This window comes from Triturus cristatus, chromosome 5_1, assembly GCF_964204655.1.
Source record: "Triturus cristatus chromosome 5_1, aTriCri1.1, whole genome shotgun sequence".
In the NCBI taxonomy this organism is placed as follows: Eukaryota; Metazoa; Chordata; class Amphibia; order Caudata; family Salamandridae; genus Triturus; species Triturus cristatus.
The window spans coordinates 315,267,326-315,284,409 of NC_140587.1; the positions used below are offsets into that span (position 1 = coordinate 315,267,326).

Genomic DNA, 17,084 nt, shown 5'->3' on the forward strand with positions numbered 1-17,084 from the left:
GTGGCCAGCATGTGAAGAGCACAGACTAAGCCACATTTAAAATGTTACATTTTGCATTGCCTAATTGTTGTAGCATTCATTCAGTCGTGTTGTATCTAACATAGTTTACTGTTTTGTTTTTTTCACGATCTGTAAAACTCGATTAAATGGTCGAGTTTTGTTTCCACCAATAAAGTACCATATGCTCCTGGGGCACAGTTGCTGCACTGCTAGTATTAGCATGCATTTCGAGGTTCATGATAACTGCAATCTGGGGTGCAATCAGGCATAAGTTTTTCCTGAAAGACCTTACATAACACGTACTCATGCTGATCCATGGGTCCAATAGATTCACTAGTGTGACCGACTACTTGTTTGTGATTAGCGCATGCGTACCTACCAGCCCAGTCAGGATCTCGGTTTCAGACAAAAGGAACAAACTTGACTTACATCCATCCTCATTCCAAGTTTGGAGCAAACTCCAAATTACCAGTAGCAGGAGTGACGGGGGACATATTTACAAGCCCCTATCACCACCTGAGCGCCACTTTTTTGACACTCCTTTGGCCTAGCCCCATTTTCAATATTTACAAGGTGGAGCTAAGCCACTTAGGGCCAGATGTAGGTAAATCTGAAATACCGATTTCTTAATAGCGAATTTTACCGATTCACTATTAAGAAATCGGTATTTCCTATGTAGGTAAAGATTCGGGAAAAAATACTGAATCCTTAATATTCATTATTACCGAATCGGTAATTGAGATTCGGTAATAAGGAATACCTACCCATTCATTTCTATGGGCTTGGAGGCCCATAGGAATGAAAGTGAAGACATTCATTATTAGCGATTCGGTATTACCGAATCGCTGATAGCGGGAGCACTTTCAAGGGTGCCAGGGTGTCAAAAGGACACCCTGTTGCACCCCTGAAATGTGCATGTGTGCACATGTGGCGCACATACATGCCCTAAGGGCATGAATGTGTGCCACATGGCACTTAACAAAAAAGTGATTTTTTTAAAGGAAATCGGTAACTACCACCAACTTGAAGTTGGTGGTAATTACCGATTTCTTAAGGCTCAAAAGCACTCCTTAATGTGCTCCCTACATTGAATTTAAGGAATCGGTATTACTGATTCCTTAAATGCAAGAGCAAAAAGGAATCGGTATTTACCGATTCCTTATTTACCGATTCCTTACCTACATTAGGAATGGCTAAATACCGGTCGGTAACGCTGAAATTTACCAAATTTCGGCGTTACCGACTGGTATTTAGCCACCTACATCTGGCCCTAAGTGTGGCTTAATGCCACCTATTAAATACGCCCCTCTCTGCCGCAGTCCTGTGGGGCAAAGGGGCGTGCAATGGGTGTTGCTGGGGGCGTTCCACCACAACACCCATTGCTTTTTGACGCAGCTCCAGATTGACAAGGAGGTGTAAATCTGAGGCAGCATCAAAAACTGCTGCCATGCAAGAGCAGGCGTTAGGATGGCACCCGAGAAGGAATGTTTTTATTTCTCCTTGTTTTTTGCTTTTTCTATGTCTGCTGCATTCTGCACAGCACATAGAAAGAACAAAAAACCATTCATGATTGTTTATGAGCAGAAAGGTGTACCTTCATGCACAAAAAAATAATTAAATAATGACAATTCGCTACATCTATGTGTGCTGCAGAATGCATCACACACAGAAGTAACAAATAGACATTATGGATTGTTTATGTGCAAGAAGGGACCCCTTCCTAGACATAAATAATCATTCCCTGCAACGCAGGCACCCTTGCACCATTGTGCAAGGGTGCCTGCGCTGGTGCTAGGCAGCGTATTTTTGCGCTAGCACTAGGGAAAACACAGACGTGCGGCGTATTGTAGTAAATACGTTACATCCCTGCGCTTTTTAAAATGTCAGACTGCGGCACTGCCAGATTTGGCACGGCTATGCATTCTGACATTTGCTAGTAAATATATCGCTTAGCTTGCTAAAAGTTGGTAAAAGCCATTGGAAGTTATCCGTGTGGGAAGCCGGAACAGGGAATCCATGCAGGACGCAGTAGGCAAACTACAACTCCTACTGTAATTTCCTTATTTCTCAGTATAAAACTGATTCTGCAGTGACACCGCACCTGGTGATTACCATACCACAAGGCACTGGTAATTCTAGATGGAGTATTCCTGGTGCAGTTTTGTTGCACAACTTGAAATGATCACTTAAGCCTGAAGTTGGAGGTGGCATGTGGCTGTAGGTGTCTTGGGCTAGGCAGTATTTCATGTGTGTGGGTGACTGCATGTGGTGGGCACCAGCACAAATGTTTGGGGATTGGGACTTATTTTCTTTCATCAGACTGTGGCAAAGACCAGGAGAGAGGTAGGCAAGGGAGTATGAAGACGAGAGGGACATCTAGGAAAAGAGTGACTAAGGAAGAAAGTGGGAATGAAAAAGAAACTTCAAGAACAATTTGTGAGCCAGGAAGTTGAGGGTGATCAACAAAAAGGAGTCAGTTTAAATTAAAACTAGTCAGCCCCAGTATTCAGCACCTCCAATATCCAGCACCACTAGCGGCAGACTCCTAAAAACCTTTGAGCCTGTGAACTTATTTACAAATTACCATGTGCCAAGCTACCATACATTAAATTAGTGAATGTTTGTGGTTCACCCTGACAAGGATTGCCGCTGTTGCTTGAGTAGGGCTCACATCTCCCTCAACCAACAACCCAGTTTCTCACCACTACCCTGTGTGGGGATGTGGATGCTTCCAGACAGTGGACTATGGGTGAAGTGTTTTTCTTCCTTGGGCACGTTGGCCTGGGAGCTTTGTCGAGACTCGTCCTGAGCTTCAAAGAGTGTCAACCCTATCAAAGGCAGATGTAGCTAACACCTGGGTCTGCCTCCCTTTTGTCTTGCTTGTCAGCTTAGCTCCAACCCAGTGGGAGGGGGAAGCTGCCTCAGAATTGGTTTGGAGTGACCACAAAATTGAGTTTGCAGATGATCATAGCCACACCTCTGGGTGGACACAGGAAGCTCTGGCCAGGGGAAGAAAGGTTCTTTCTTGTTGGAATGAGGTAGAGGGGCGCTGAGGGATAGTTTACAGCAAAACACACAGAAAGTGCTGCAAAAGTGTGTAGGGTCTCTGCAGGTAACTTTTACCCCAATGGTTAGGGAGTGACCATTAGTTTCCCACACCCACAGGCTGGCACTGTGCATAAATGTGGCACTCCCAGTACCCGCTTCAGAACACTACCAGACCAGTGGAAGACAGAAGAAGGAATGTTATGTTATGGTATGTTAGGGTAGCTTATATAGCGCAAGGCTACCCCAGCAACGGGGCGTCCCAGCGCTTGCAGACGAGCTAGATACGCAACAATCAAGCCAGGGGTGGGAAGAACCACAGAGAACCGGGCCTAAAGAGTGACAAATAGCCAGGTCTTAATCCTCTTTCTGAAAGACAAGTGATTCGTGATAGCACGAGCTTCAGACGGGATTGTGTTCCACAGTTTCGGGGCCAGATATCTGAAGGATCGACCTCCTGCTCTGCTCCTCCGGATCTTGGGGATGTGGGCCAGAGACAGATCTGCAGAGCGAAGAGCCCGAGTAGGGACATATAGAGTACTTAAGTCTCGCAAAATTTTGGGGCCCGAGGAGTAGAGAATTTTATGAATAAGGCAATGTGCCTTAAATTGAATGCGCTGCTTTACAGGCAGCCAATGCAGACGATGAAGGATGGGGGAGATGTGACAATTTTTTGGCAAACCAAACAGACTACGTGCGGCCGCATTCTGAGCCCTTTGAAGTCTGTGAATCGTAGATTGATTGGAGCCCAGCATTAGGACATTGCAATAGTCGATGTGCGACAGCACCATGGCCTGAATGATCATCTGGCGAACTTGGGGTTCGAAAAAACCCAAAATGGGTCTCAGAGACCGTAGACGGCCGTAGCACGTGCCTGCCACCTTTTTAGCGTGGGAATCGAGATCTAGTCGGGTGTCAACCATAACACCCAAGTTTTTGACTTCCTTCTTAGGGGTAGGTGCAGGGCCTAATACAGGCGGCCACCACTGATCATCCCATTTCTGAGTCTCCTTTCCAACCAGTAGAACCTCCGTCTTGGATGAATTGAGCTGGACACAATTTTCAGTCATCCAGTTTGCAATGGCCGATAGATCTTCCTGAAATTTAATTTTGTCGGCGTTGGTATCGCTGGAAAAGGAGAAGATAAACTGTGTATCGTCCGCATAAGATGTTAATTTGATGTTACGAGCTCTGGCCAGTATGGCCAGAGGGCGGACGTACACGTTAAATAAAGTGGGGCTAAGTGCAGACCCATTGGGAACGCCACAGCACAGCGGAAACCTTCCCGATTTATACGGTGGAGCATGAATGCACCTGCTGTTTGGACATGTGAGGATACCCCTAAGGGCTAGACCTCCTCTCATTTGTGCCCGGGACAAAGAAACCTCCAGGTGACCTCCAGTTAAAAAACAGGGACACAAAATCTGCAAGAAACTCACTTTCCTGAAAGAGCCTAGCTGAATAGCTACAACTGGTCCTGCCCTGGATCTGCAGGTGGCTTCTGCTGGAAGTGAGACCTGACCACCAAGCCCTGTTACTGAGGTCCTCAAACTCTTGGCTGGTGTTAGAGTGTACACCTACTGCCTATCACTGAAAGGTGAGACTTAGAAACTTTTGGTAAAATTCTGCCTGAAGAACCATTGTGGCAGAAGGTCCACCGTGCCAGCCAATCCATTAAAGGTGCATTGCTAGGGGGCCAGACTTTGCCGTACTTCCTGCTACGTTCTCTGTCGAGATACATCTAAAACGAGGCCACTTCAAATCCATCCTGCAGCCTCCTTGAAGTTACATCAACGAGGACTCGATCGATGCAGATGCCCACCAATGCGCAGGAATCTGAACTTTTTCAGCCTCTGTCAATTACCACATCGGAACCCGGTCATCCAGCAACACATTACAGTCGAGCCATGCTTCACCTCCCATCTGTTGCCGTCGACATACCCATCGACGATCTGTCAACATCCAGAGCTTTTTCTAAAACGAGAATGCAACTTTTTGACCGGGATGAAACCAGTCTTTGTATCTGACCGACGATCGTCAACGGTCAGCTTTAACTTTGACTTTTCCTAGGTCCAGGGCAACCAGTAGCATGTGGTTGGCACTTTGCAGCTTTTGGAGTTATTTTTATTTAGAACTCAATTCATATCTCAGGTTCCCCTTATTGGGTTTTTGTTGTGTCTGTGTCATTTTGTTCAGTAAAATATTCTATAGTTTAGGTCTCACGATTGCCAAGACCTTTTCAATTTTACTAAAATATGTATAATATACTTACATAGGGGCTGTTCATCCATTAGTCTGCTGTTGTGTCATTCACATTTTACTTCCACCCACTAGACCATATAGCATGGTGCAGTGGGTCAGCTTACTTAAGCCACTGGTTAACTTCACTTTGAGTGACTGCATTTTGCTCTCTCACAAGGAGCACATCAGCACACAAGCAAGCTTCCTTCAGGTCCAGTGTTTTTGTTTTTATTTTAGAATTACTTTAATGTTGCCTTTGTGTTTAGAGCCTGATGTGATAGCAGGATGCTTCTGATGCTCATTCCATCTTTATCAGATCCCAGCTCCTGCCGATGCTGTTTTAAATTCCTTTTGGAGTGTTTTGCTTTTCTCACTGCTACTATTTCACAGCATACCAGATTGTATCCATTTAAAACTGTTCTGTATTAAGTTATCCTCTTTTTATTTTTTCTCTCTTTCTTTCCTTTGTTCTCTTGCTTTCTTTTTTTCTTTCTTGCCTTCTTTACTTGCTGCCTTCTTTGTTAAAGGCAAGAGGATTGCAGACAAAGCCAGAATGATTCGTTTTTTAGGTTTGTGTTACCTAAGACAGTTTGATTTTACTAAAATTATGCATATACCGTAGTTACTTATAGGGGTTTTCAGCCAGACTTAATTCATTAGCCTGTGGTTGGTGTAATTCACATTTTTTCTTCCACCCACTCCAACAAGCATTATGAAGCAATGAATCAGCCCACTTCAGTCATTAGCTGACTTCAAGACGAGTTACAGCATGCCACCCTTTCACACAGAACACCACATTCAAAGTAGTTCCCTTTTGTGCTAGGAAGTTGTTAGTCCTGGCATCTTTTGGCATGGTTTCCCCTGTGCTTCTGAACTCCTGTTTTTGACTGTGTGCTGAACTTCATTTTTGCTGGTGTTAGGACTCTGGGCATTTTACCACTGCTGACCAGTGCTAAAACGCATGTGCTCTGTGTCGAAAATGTAATGGCATTTGATTTCTCCATGATTAGCATATTTGATTTACTGATAAGTCCCTAGTACAGTGCACTACATGTGCCCTAGGCCTGTAAATCAAAAGGTACTACTGGGTCTGCAGTGCTGATCGTGCCAACCACATAAGTAGCCCTTCAAACAGGTCTCAGCCCTGCCACTGCAGAGCCTCTGTGTGCAGTTTTAAACTGTCATGTTGACCTGCCAAGTACACCTACTCGCCAAGCCCAACGCTTTCCTTTTATTACAGGTAGGCCCTAGGTAGCCCCATGGGCAGGGCGCAGTGTATTTAAAAGGTTGGGCATATTGTTTTACATTTTACATGTCCTGGTAGTGAAAAACTGCTAAATTTGTTTTTCACTTCAGCAAGGCCTATCACTTCCATAGGTTAGCATTGGAGCTGCCTTGTAGTGCTTTACCACTGTATCTTCCAATTTAGAGCAGATGGAAAATCTTAGTTTGATGGCTCTGGACTCACAATTTACAGGCCCATCTTTTAGTGAAGTTGTTTTTTAAATTGTAGGTCTGAAAATGCCAGTTTTCACAAAGTTGGCATTTTCTTACTTTAACCATTTTGTGCCTCTGCCAATCCCTAGAATACACTTCTGAGTCAGGGTGACTGCTGAGCTTTGTGAATTCACTCTAGACAGTCACACCAAAAGGGAGCTGAGGTGTGTGCTGCATATCCTGATTGCCCATCACCAGGCTGATGGGCCTGCCTGAGCTAGAGTTAGGGGGAGGAGTTGACACTTGCACCTGCATAGGGCTGTGCCTGTTCACACACAAATACCTGCCTCCCCACCTGTAGCATGTCTGGAGCCAGGGCCTGGAAGGGTTGGGTCTTGTGCACTACAAAGACCTTTCTTTGAAGTCTCCCTACTTCAAATGCTAAAGTGGGTATAAGACCTGGACCTCTGACACCATATACTCAGAACACTTCTGGACTGAGGACATTCTGCCAGGAAGAGCTGTTGTGCTGCCAGGAGGTACTGCCACTTTTCTGTTTGCTTTGCTGTGTTGGCCTGCTGCCTGCTGCTTCTCTCCAGCGAGTGAGAGCCCTGGACTTTGCTCTCTGCATCCTACTAAGTTTCTCCAAAGGCTTGAGTTGAGCTTGCTTCCTGTTGGAAGTCTTAGGTTCATTAAAGACTTTGCCTGCAGCACTTGTGCTCCTCTGCTGAGACCTCTACTCTGCCAAGTGGTGCCCAAGCCAGTTCCTGGGCCCTTGTGAGTTTTCTGGGCTAACTAGAAGAAATCAGTACATCGACTTTGAGCATGACATCGGGACTGGCCCAACTCTTTAACACAGCGCCGCTGCCTACACCAAAGCTGTGGTCCCTGCTCAACACAACGACTGCAAACTTACAATGCACGATCCGACGCCGCTGCAGCATCTCCAAAGAACCACCCCGGTGTGAATCCCGATTACCGCGTCATCGAAGTCCATGATGCTCGACTCCGACTCCGCCACACCACCTGTGGCCCCGTGGTGTGACATCGATGCCACAAAGTCAACACCTCCCAGACTGACCCTCAATGCTTCTTCAGCATCATACCACGATTGGAACTGATGCCTCATCGCAAATGCAACATTATCTCCCCTGCACCTTGCATCGCACCTGGGCATGAGCAGGTCAACGACTCTGCACCATCTCCAGGAACCAACACCTCACCTGCTTCAGTGACGCCTCACATCCGTCACCTCCGTTGTGCAAAGCACTGTCCCCAAGTGCCGACGCGCCAACGACCTGCATAGCAATAAGGAACTGATGCCACAACTGTCTCAGCAACACCTCAGCTCCCCTGCGCCCCGCATCGTCTTTGATTGTCGACATCTCCAAGGTACTGCTCCATCGCGGTCAGCCTGAACTTGTGGATTCTACTCTGTCAAGCACGTTGAGATAGCTCCAGCTGAAGCTATTGTGTTTTTAAGGGCTATAACTGTGTTTAATATTGAAAAAATCATATCTTGACTGGTACATGATGGATTTTTGTCATTTTAGTCTTGTTTCACTCACATGAATAATGGCTATTTTATTAAACTGGTGTGGAATACTTTTGTGGTGTTTTCACTGTATTACTGTGTGTGTGTGCACAAATACGTTACACATTGCCTCTATAGTTTAGGCTGACTGCTCTGAGCCAAGCTACCAGAGGGTGAGCACAGGTAAACTTAGTTTGTACTACACTTACCCTGACTAGAGTGTGGGCCCCTACTTGGACAGGGTGCACAACACTGCCAACTAGAGACCCCATGTCTAGCAAAAGTACTACGCAAATGTATATTTTTTTGACTTTTTTTTTTGCCTGTACCAAATCATTTTTGTTAGACTGATGAGGGCCTGGAAAAGTCGCAAACAAAAACATTTTGCAAAAATCATAGTTAAAACAAAAACGAGAATTGCCAGAAAGCTGGCAAGTCACTGCTAGATCTATTGGCTTTGCTAATGCTTGTCATAAACTGGAATGGGATTTATATTGTGTTGTGTTTTCGACTTTTTAACTGTTTTGGTACTTCCAAATGCTTTACACATTTTCCTAATTTACGTCTGCCTGTTCTGTGCCATAGCTAACAGGGGCTGAGCTCAGGTTTAAAATACCGAAACCTTTACTTGACCTAACAACAATGGTGACATCAAGTTGTATTTATATAGCGCTGCTTGTCACTTGTGAGGGTCTCCAGGCGCTTGCTGCAGGTCTCAGTAGAAGGGCCAGGTCTTGAGTCCCTTTGTGAAGTCGGTAGGCGAGGGTGCAGTGCGGAGGGGGAGGGTGTTCCAGGCTTTGGCGGCGTGGTGGAAGAAAGAATGCCTTCCGGTGCGGCTCTGGCATATGCGAGAGATCTCTGCGAGGGCGAGGTGTGCGGAGTGGAGGTTCCTGGGTGGCCGGTGGAAGTGCAGGCGGAGATTCATGTAGGCGGGTCCCTGGTTGGAGAGGGCTCGGTAGGCGTGGGTCAGGAATTTGAAGTGGCATCTCTTGTGAAACAGGAGCCAGTGAAGGTCTTCCAGGTGTAGAAGATGTGGGTTCTCTTGGGCAGGTTGAGGGTCAGTCTGGCTGCTGCATTCTGGATCAACTGGAGGATCGACTGGAGTCTTTACATTAGTTCTGTGATGGTGCCTGCTTAAAGTGTGTTACAGTAGTACAGTCGGCTGATGATGAGGGCTTGCGTTATCATCTTCTGGTGCTGGTGGGGAGCCACTTGAAGAGCTTGCAGAGCATGCGAAGCATGTGGAAGCAGGCTGAGGAGATGGCGTTGACGTGACGTTTCATGGATAGTTCGCTGTCGAGGATGATGCCGAGGATGTGGGCACAGATTTTCGCATTGGGGGTGGGTCCAAGTTCTGATGGCCACCAGAAGTCGTTCCAGAGGGCAGTGTGTTTGCTGAAGATGAGGACTTCCGACTTGCCCGTGTTGAGCTTAAGGTAGTTGTTCCTCTTTCATTCCAGGCTGAAAGTTCTTCATATTTGTGGAAGTTAGTCTTCGTCATCGTGGAGTCGGCTTAGAGCAACAGAACGAGATGGATGTCGTCGACATAGGAGATGATGTTGAGGTCATATGATCTGATGATGTCTGCGAGTGGTGTCATGTAGACGTTGAAGAGGGTTGGGCTGAGGGATGAGCCCTGGGAACACCATGTATGTTGTGCTTGGCTTGCGATGTGAAAGGATGGAGACTTTCTGAGTGCATCCTGCTAGAAAGGATGCAATCCATTTGAGCGTGTCGTCTGTGATGCCGATCTGGCATAGGCCATTAATGGTGTGTGTGGTGGGAGACAGTGTAGAAAGCTGCGGAGATGTCAAGCAGGAACAGGTTGGCTAAATTCCCTCTGTTGAGGAGGGTGCGGAAGTCGTCTTTTGCGACGATTAGAGCTGTCTTGGTGCTGTGGTTGGTTGTTAGGCCTGATTGGGAAGGGTCCAGGAGGTTGTTTCTCTCCAGGTGTTCGGTGAGTTGGATGTTGATGGCCTTCTCCAGCACCTTGGCAGGGAAAGCGAGCAGCAAGATGGGACAGTAGTTGAGGAGCTTGCTGGGGTCTGCTGAGGATTTCTTGAGGAGGGGTTTAGTCTCAGCGTGTTTCCAAGCATCGGGGAAAGTGGCCGTGGTTTTCGAGGCATTGAGGATGGTCATGAGTTGGCTGCTGATATTGTCTCTTCCAAGATTGAAGAGTCTGTGGTTGTGTTCAGTATGCTGAGTTGTTCCCATGCAGCGAAAGGGTGGTCGGCGGTGGTGGTTGTTGATCGGTGGCAAAGGAGGTTGGAGGGTTGGGGAACGAAGTTTTTATAGATGATTGCTATCTTGCTGTGGGAGTGGTCGGACTTGTCGTGGAAGTGGTCGGAGAGGGCATCACAGAGTTCCTGTGATGCTGTGATAGCATTTTAGGTGGTAGACAGTCAGTTGAACTCGCTGATGATGGTGAAGAGTTCCTTTGCTTTGTTGGCACTTGTGTCAGTTCGGCGGGTCAAGGCTTCCTTTTTCACGGATTTGATCTGTCGGTGGTAGTTGTTGAGGGCTGATTTGAAAATGGCTCTGTCGGTGTGATACCTACTTATGCACCATCTTCTTTCTAGTTGTTTGCACCTGTGTTTTGACATGCTCTGAGGTGTACCAGCAGGCTTGTTTGGAGGGTCTGTGTGTTTTGGCTCATTTGGTGGGAGTGACTCGGTTGGCGGCACCTGTGATCCAGTCGTTGAAGTTCTGTCCTGCCTGTTCCATGTTGGTGGTGTCTTTGGGCTGTGTGGTGCTGAGGGGTCGGTCCATTGTTGCTGAGTGACCTTGGACCATCTGCGGAAGGGGACGCTATGTTCATAGAGAGAGGGGGCAGGTTTGTTGATGGTGAAGTGTACAATGGAGTGGTTCGACCAGGTAAGTTCTGATGTTTGGCTGTATCTGATTCTGTTGCTGGATGTGAAGATGGGGTCCAGCGTGTGTCCTGCTTTGTGCGTGGGGCTGTGACTACCTGCTTGAAGCTGATGCTGTGCAGTCTTTCCAGGAGGTCGGTGGAACAGGTGTTGGTTGTGTCGTCTAGGTGGAAGTTTAGGTTTCCCAGGAAGACGTAGGGTTTAGATTCGATTGGGAGCAGGGTAGCGAGTTCAGTGATGGCATTGCTGAGGCCGGTTCGTGGTCCTGGTGGTCTGTATGCGAGGGTGCCTCTGACGGTGGTGTTAGTGGGTGTTGGTTAGTGACAATCTCTCCACCATACCGAGCGACCTCCACCAGTCTCACCGACAGCTCTCTAAAATGACAGGATCCATCGTGTCTAGGGTGTCCACTGTCCTTTCCAGTTCGAGCTGTTCAAATGTTATTACCAATGCATGATCTATTTTTATGGTCTGGCTTGACAGCAAAGCTGTCACCAAACAATTATATGACCATCACTAGAAAGAGGCTTTGGCTCCGCCCTCGTGTTGGGGGCCAGGAGCACATGTTTCGATTGGACAGAAGTTGTGTGCTTCCACAAAAAAGTGCTTGCTCTCCAAGCAGTTGTGAAACTTCTGTTTATTTATCCAGCTGCCCAAACTTGAAATATAAACAGCACACATATGACATTGGTATGGTATAAATGTGTCTTAGATAGCTAGATAATTTGTATTGGTTTTCTCTGACAACAGCATAGATGAGAGGAGGACAGCCATTAATCTACACAGATTTTTAGGCCTGGCGTGACAATGCAGCTGTCACCTGACCTTTTAACCGATACCAAGATTTTTCTACGGTTCTTTGCTTCCACACACATACATATCTATGTACATGATATTTACTTGTAAGTCTTCACATTACCAAACAACATTTTTTTAAAGTCGGATCTATTAGCATTGCCAATGCTTATTAATGAAATGCACATCAGGCTAAGCTCTGGAGTTTCAGTTGCAGGGCAATGAAGAGATGTTTGCTTTTGCCAGGCCAATGTGTATTGGATGCAGGGACAAGGTGCTCTTTCCGGGCTCCGTCGAACAGTTGGTTTCTGGCAGCCTTCCAGCACTTCAGTCTATATTTTATCAGTAACCTTTAGCATCTCTCCAACATGGGTCTGTAGCAGATGCTGACTTCTAATGCAAGGTTTGGAAAGTTTTTCAGGAGCAGTATCTTCTAAATCTTCCTCTCACGAGGTGTGATTTTAGCCACCCAGTTGCCCAGGACCCAGTTCGTCCCTGTAGACTATCTAACTGCCCACTTTTGCCTGGACTGCTTGTCAATAAACATGGAAATGTGAGTCCATCTGTGCAGGCAGCCCTGGAGGATAGGACTTAACAATGCTTCTGAGGCCACGCACTCCTCCAGGAAGTGCAGCAAGTGGATGCTGACTTCCTTGTTGGCAGGAACATTGTCCCACTAGATCCCTGGGCTGATCATAGCCATCACTAGGTGGGCCTCAGGGCATTGTACACATACCTCCTAATTTGTGATGTGAAATAATCCAGATAACCTACCCACTATAGGAAAATACTAAGAGGAGTCGCAAAGAATTTTGAAGGTGCAAATCCGACTTACATCGACATATGTCAGATGTATGTCAGAAATGGTGTCATAATACATGTGGATACATTAGAACCTAGAATGTGTGCACATACAGTGCTTCATTTGTAATAAAATAGGTGCCAGTGCTCTCGTGAGGAGGCCACTGCAGCTTGCACCACACATTGCCCCAGCCATGCGGCCAATGTCAGTAAAAGCACAACTACGAAACATCACACTCCTGTAAATGTGACAATTCGGACTATTCCAGGCTCCCACGGCTATAAGAATGGCTTGGGAGGCAGGTAATAGTCATTTTAATGTATATGGCATTAATAATTAACTGTCGATGTGGTCATCTCAGACAGCGCCACCTTGTGACAAACTGTCACAAGAGCCTATGTTGACAATTAAGTGCTGGTGCCGAGCACTGGAAACCACCGGTTCAAATTAAGCACTGTGCACATAACTGTGGCCAGAGAAAAATAATGCATGTTTGGTAAACAGAAACAAACATATTTTGTTGGACATTCACAAACACTCTGGCACGCACTTCTCACATTTATGTGAGCACCTAAATTAGACCCAAAAAATCAGCAGTAAGTAGTGCGGAAATTGTGTGCAAGCGCTCCATTCAAGCATATATGTTTGAAGGGGTGCCATGCATGCAGTGTTTTTAAAGGACATAAAACAGAACAAGAATATTGTTGCAATAGAATCCCAAAATGTTCCTAACCTTGTGTGTATGTAATGTAGTAGGAATAGAATCCCAAAATGTTCCTAACCTAGGCGTTGCGCACAATCTTTACATGGTGGGTTTGGGAAAAGGTCTTTTATTACCACTGTATGTAAGTTCATTGCACATACGTTGAGCTATGAGTACTCAACTTGACTGAAATGCATGTAAGTACCTACAAATTCTTAAACGACATACATGAATAAGTGTAACTTATGACTTGCTTGCTGTACACTCCTCAATCTCTACCTCTGTGAATCGCCACATATGCTTATATATAACTCCTATTTTTAAGTAGGCAGAAGGGATAGACTTCTAGGGCCGGGTCAAATGTGAAATTTTTCGGAAAAGAAGATTGTTTTAGACAAGGTGAAGCAAGTGCCGTTTAGAATTAAAGAAAAAACCACAACGGAATTCTTGCACTGCTAACAGATGTAATGACAACATTACATTTACAGACTGACAGCTGGCATGTCTTGAAAGCGAATTTGCGAACTGCAACATAATAAAAAATAATCGTTTTTTTTTTTACAAGTTCAGTAAGCATTCAAGATCGTGTGGCATGCTAATAGTGGGAACTTCTAAAGAAAACATATTGCAGCATTGTCATTAAGGAACACGAGTACAGCGAAAAAAAAGTCTGGTAGTGAATTTAGCACCCAAAGGTTACGACCTTTGCGCCTGCAGCAAATGTGCCGAATGTCCTGTGGTTAGTGGCAAAATCTTTGTGCTTCCACCCTGTACGCCCAAGGGGCACCATAAATTGGGTTATAGGTCTCAGTCCATTTAGGGAATCTTTCACAGCGTGTAAAGAGGCGTAGTCATTTTTAGGTGTCAGCTCTAGACGGCGCGCATGCGCTGTCTCGAACTGATACAATGGGCCATCCCCATTTGCTGGTACAAGTGTTGCTCCATTTTTCATTCTCTCTATTTGTCAAGGGCATGCATACGTCAAGCCTCTTCCGGTTTTTTGCCCTCCACGAAAGCACCGCAGCCATTTTCATCTATTGTTTCGGGATTTTATTTTTATTTTGTACGTATCCAGGGAGATCTCCGCAGTGGCGTCCCTGCCAGTTGTGTTACTGGGATGGCACCCAGAGAGCTGTGAGAACGCGCCCGATGCCGAAGGAGGTGCACCGCGATGCCGCCGACCCCCGCTCTATCCTGTGCACAGGAGTGGCTGATCTGAGCCGCAGTCTGGTCCTGACACCTTGGACAGTCGATTGGGACGAATTTGGACATCCGTCTGAAGGAAACTCCGACTCTGGATGACGGGACCTGAGAGCGGCAGAGTTTCCTCAAGATGGCGCTGCGAGCTCTTGAGGTCGCCGGATAAGAGCTGTAATCTGCATCATGCCTTCAGTGTAACCCACGGGGAAACCGAGGCGACTGGAGGCAGACTGTCCTTTCAGCAGGATCGTTGGAGAGCTGAGAGAGTGACTATTGGCAATGCCGCAGGTGGCCCTCGTGAGCCGCTTTGGCAGCAAGGGGTGTTCTGGAGGCACTTCACGACATTCTGTGGGAGCCTGGAGGCGATGAGTGAAGGGGCAGCCAGGATTACCAGCAATACCCGTGGGAAGCCAGGGGAGCAGAGAGAATCCCTAAACATGGGGTCCACCGCTTTCACCCTTGATTGCAACTTTTGGACTAGGACTCATATGCACCCTGCCATTTTGGGACCATCTCCTAAAGACACACTTGTCCTATCCGCCATTTTAGCGACCTTGGTCCGTACCTCCGGTCCAGCCGGTCTCTAGCTGGGCGACCTTTCAATCGTCTATCTTCTCCACGGATCTACTCATCGTCTGTGAATAATGCTGATGCCCCTGATCCCATCACTCATCACCTCCTCCCCCTACCTCTTCCCTCCCTCATTCTCTTTCTACCTACCCTATTCCTTTCCTCTCTTCCCTGAATTTCTCTCCTCTTGCCTGCTTTTTCCCTATGCCTGAGCCATGCTTCTGTAACTCATAAATATATATATATATGTAAATATGTAATATATAATTGTCCAAGCCTAATCGCTGTTAAAATGTAATCGTGAGTGAATTTACTATTTGTATATATAGTACTCTCACCACTAGTATATGTAGTAGACCTTTGTACTTACTACCATTGCTATGTGATTTTGAGTTTTTCCGTTTCGATCTCTTCCTTGAGTGACTATACAACTTGTACATTTGCAATTTTCTTCTGTTTGTATCTCTTCCTTGAGTGACTTTACAACTTGTACATTTGCAATATTCTTCTGTTTGTATCTCTTCCTTGAATAACTTTACAACTTGTTCATTTGCAATTTTTCCTGTTTGTATCTCTTATGTAACACATGCAATCCAAAATCCTTATGTAACGCAACTGGTTCTTTTGTAAAGCGTTCTGACACCTTCGTGTAATGTTCACGCTATATAAAATCGCATTAAATAAAAATTACAAAAATTAAAAAATCCAGTGCCAATGCTGCTGCCTGGCCCCTGTTGCCCGCAGGCACTGCTTCCTCTTCCTGTGATGGGGACCTGCAGCCTTCAGCGGGTCTGCTTTACCTGTTTTATTTGTATTTTGTTTATTACAATTTAACTTTGTGTGCTGCTTTCAGCATTTATTAAGAGTGCGTGTGTTTGTAGCCTGCCTTACTTTTGGTCACATTTCGTGTTTTTGCTTTTGTCCAAAGATGAAGTGATTTGCCCAAAATCACAGGCTGTTGAGCCGACGCCACCTGGATTCCAACCTAGTTCTCTACAGTTCCAGTATCAGCAGCATTGTCCTTAGTGGGTGAAAGTGCGGATGTGGGTGAATGAATGCATAAGTACATGGAGGTGGATGGTTGTGAATGCATAACTGGATGGATGGATAAGTTCTTGAGACTGTACAAATGGTGAATGGTGAAACTATGAATGTGAGTAGATGCATGATGAAGGAGTGAGTGCGGTGGTTGTATGTACGAAGGCATGGGTGTGAGTGAAGGAAGGGATTAGTGCACGTGGTGGCTGGATGGTTGGTTTGATGGATGGATGGATGGTCGCACAACTCGATACATGTGGAAGAATTCTTGAGTACATGAGCAGTGTCTCGTTTTTCTTTTAGCTCTGTCCTCTCTATATGTTGCTTTCCTTTCCTCTCACAGGGTCATCCTGCGTTCATTTCCTCACGCAGCAGAGATGAAAAGTGAAAAACGATCCGAGATTGCAGAAGACAGAAGTAACTGTGAACATCAAATTCAAAGGCACAATTGCAGTGAATACCAGGCACACATGTTTCTAAATCCGAGATCACCAAAATTAAAACCGCTTTTAGGTCAGAATCTGCTGCAGATGTGGAAAGTGGCACCACTTGAAGAGAATACATCTGCTATTCTACAGCAAGTGGAAACTTTAGAAAAAATATGTATTTTTCTAATCTAGCAGTGCTATGTGTTGCAGATCAAGCAATTATAATAGCTCCTGGCCCCAACATAACCACCCTGAACAAACCAATTATTTAAAGTCACACGCCATACCTTGAGTTAATGCCATATGCTCATTGTGCAAAGACGAAACTACTTATATCGTATATGGCGCTTTGTTTCGTCTCCAGGATCCAATCACAAACCTACCATTGCATGCCAGACTACCCACTGTTAAATCATCTAAA

At 45.9% G+C, this 17,084-nt stretch overlaps 1 protein-coding gene across 3 annotated transcripts in view; it reads right to left on the bottom strand.

Annotated features, from left to right (window-relative positions):
* Positions 1-17,084, bottom strand: part of COL14A1 (collagen type XIV alpha 1 chain) — a 513,241-nt gene that overhangs the window by 269,978 nt on the left and 226,179 nt on the right. The gene's annotated exons all lie outside the window — the stretch shown is intronic.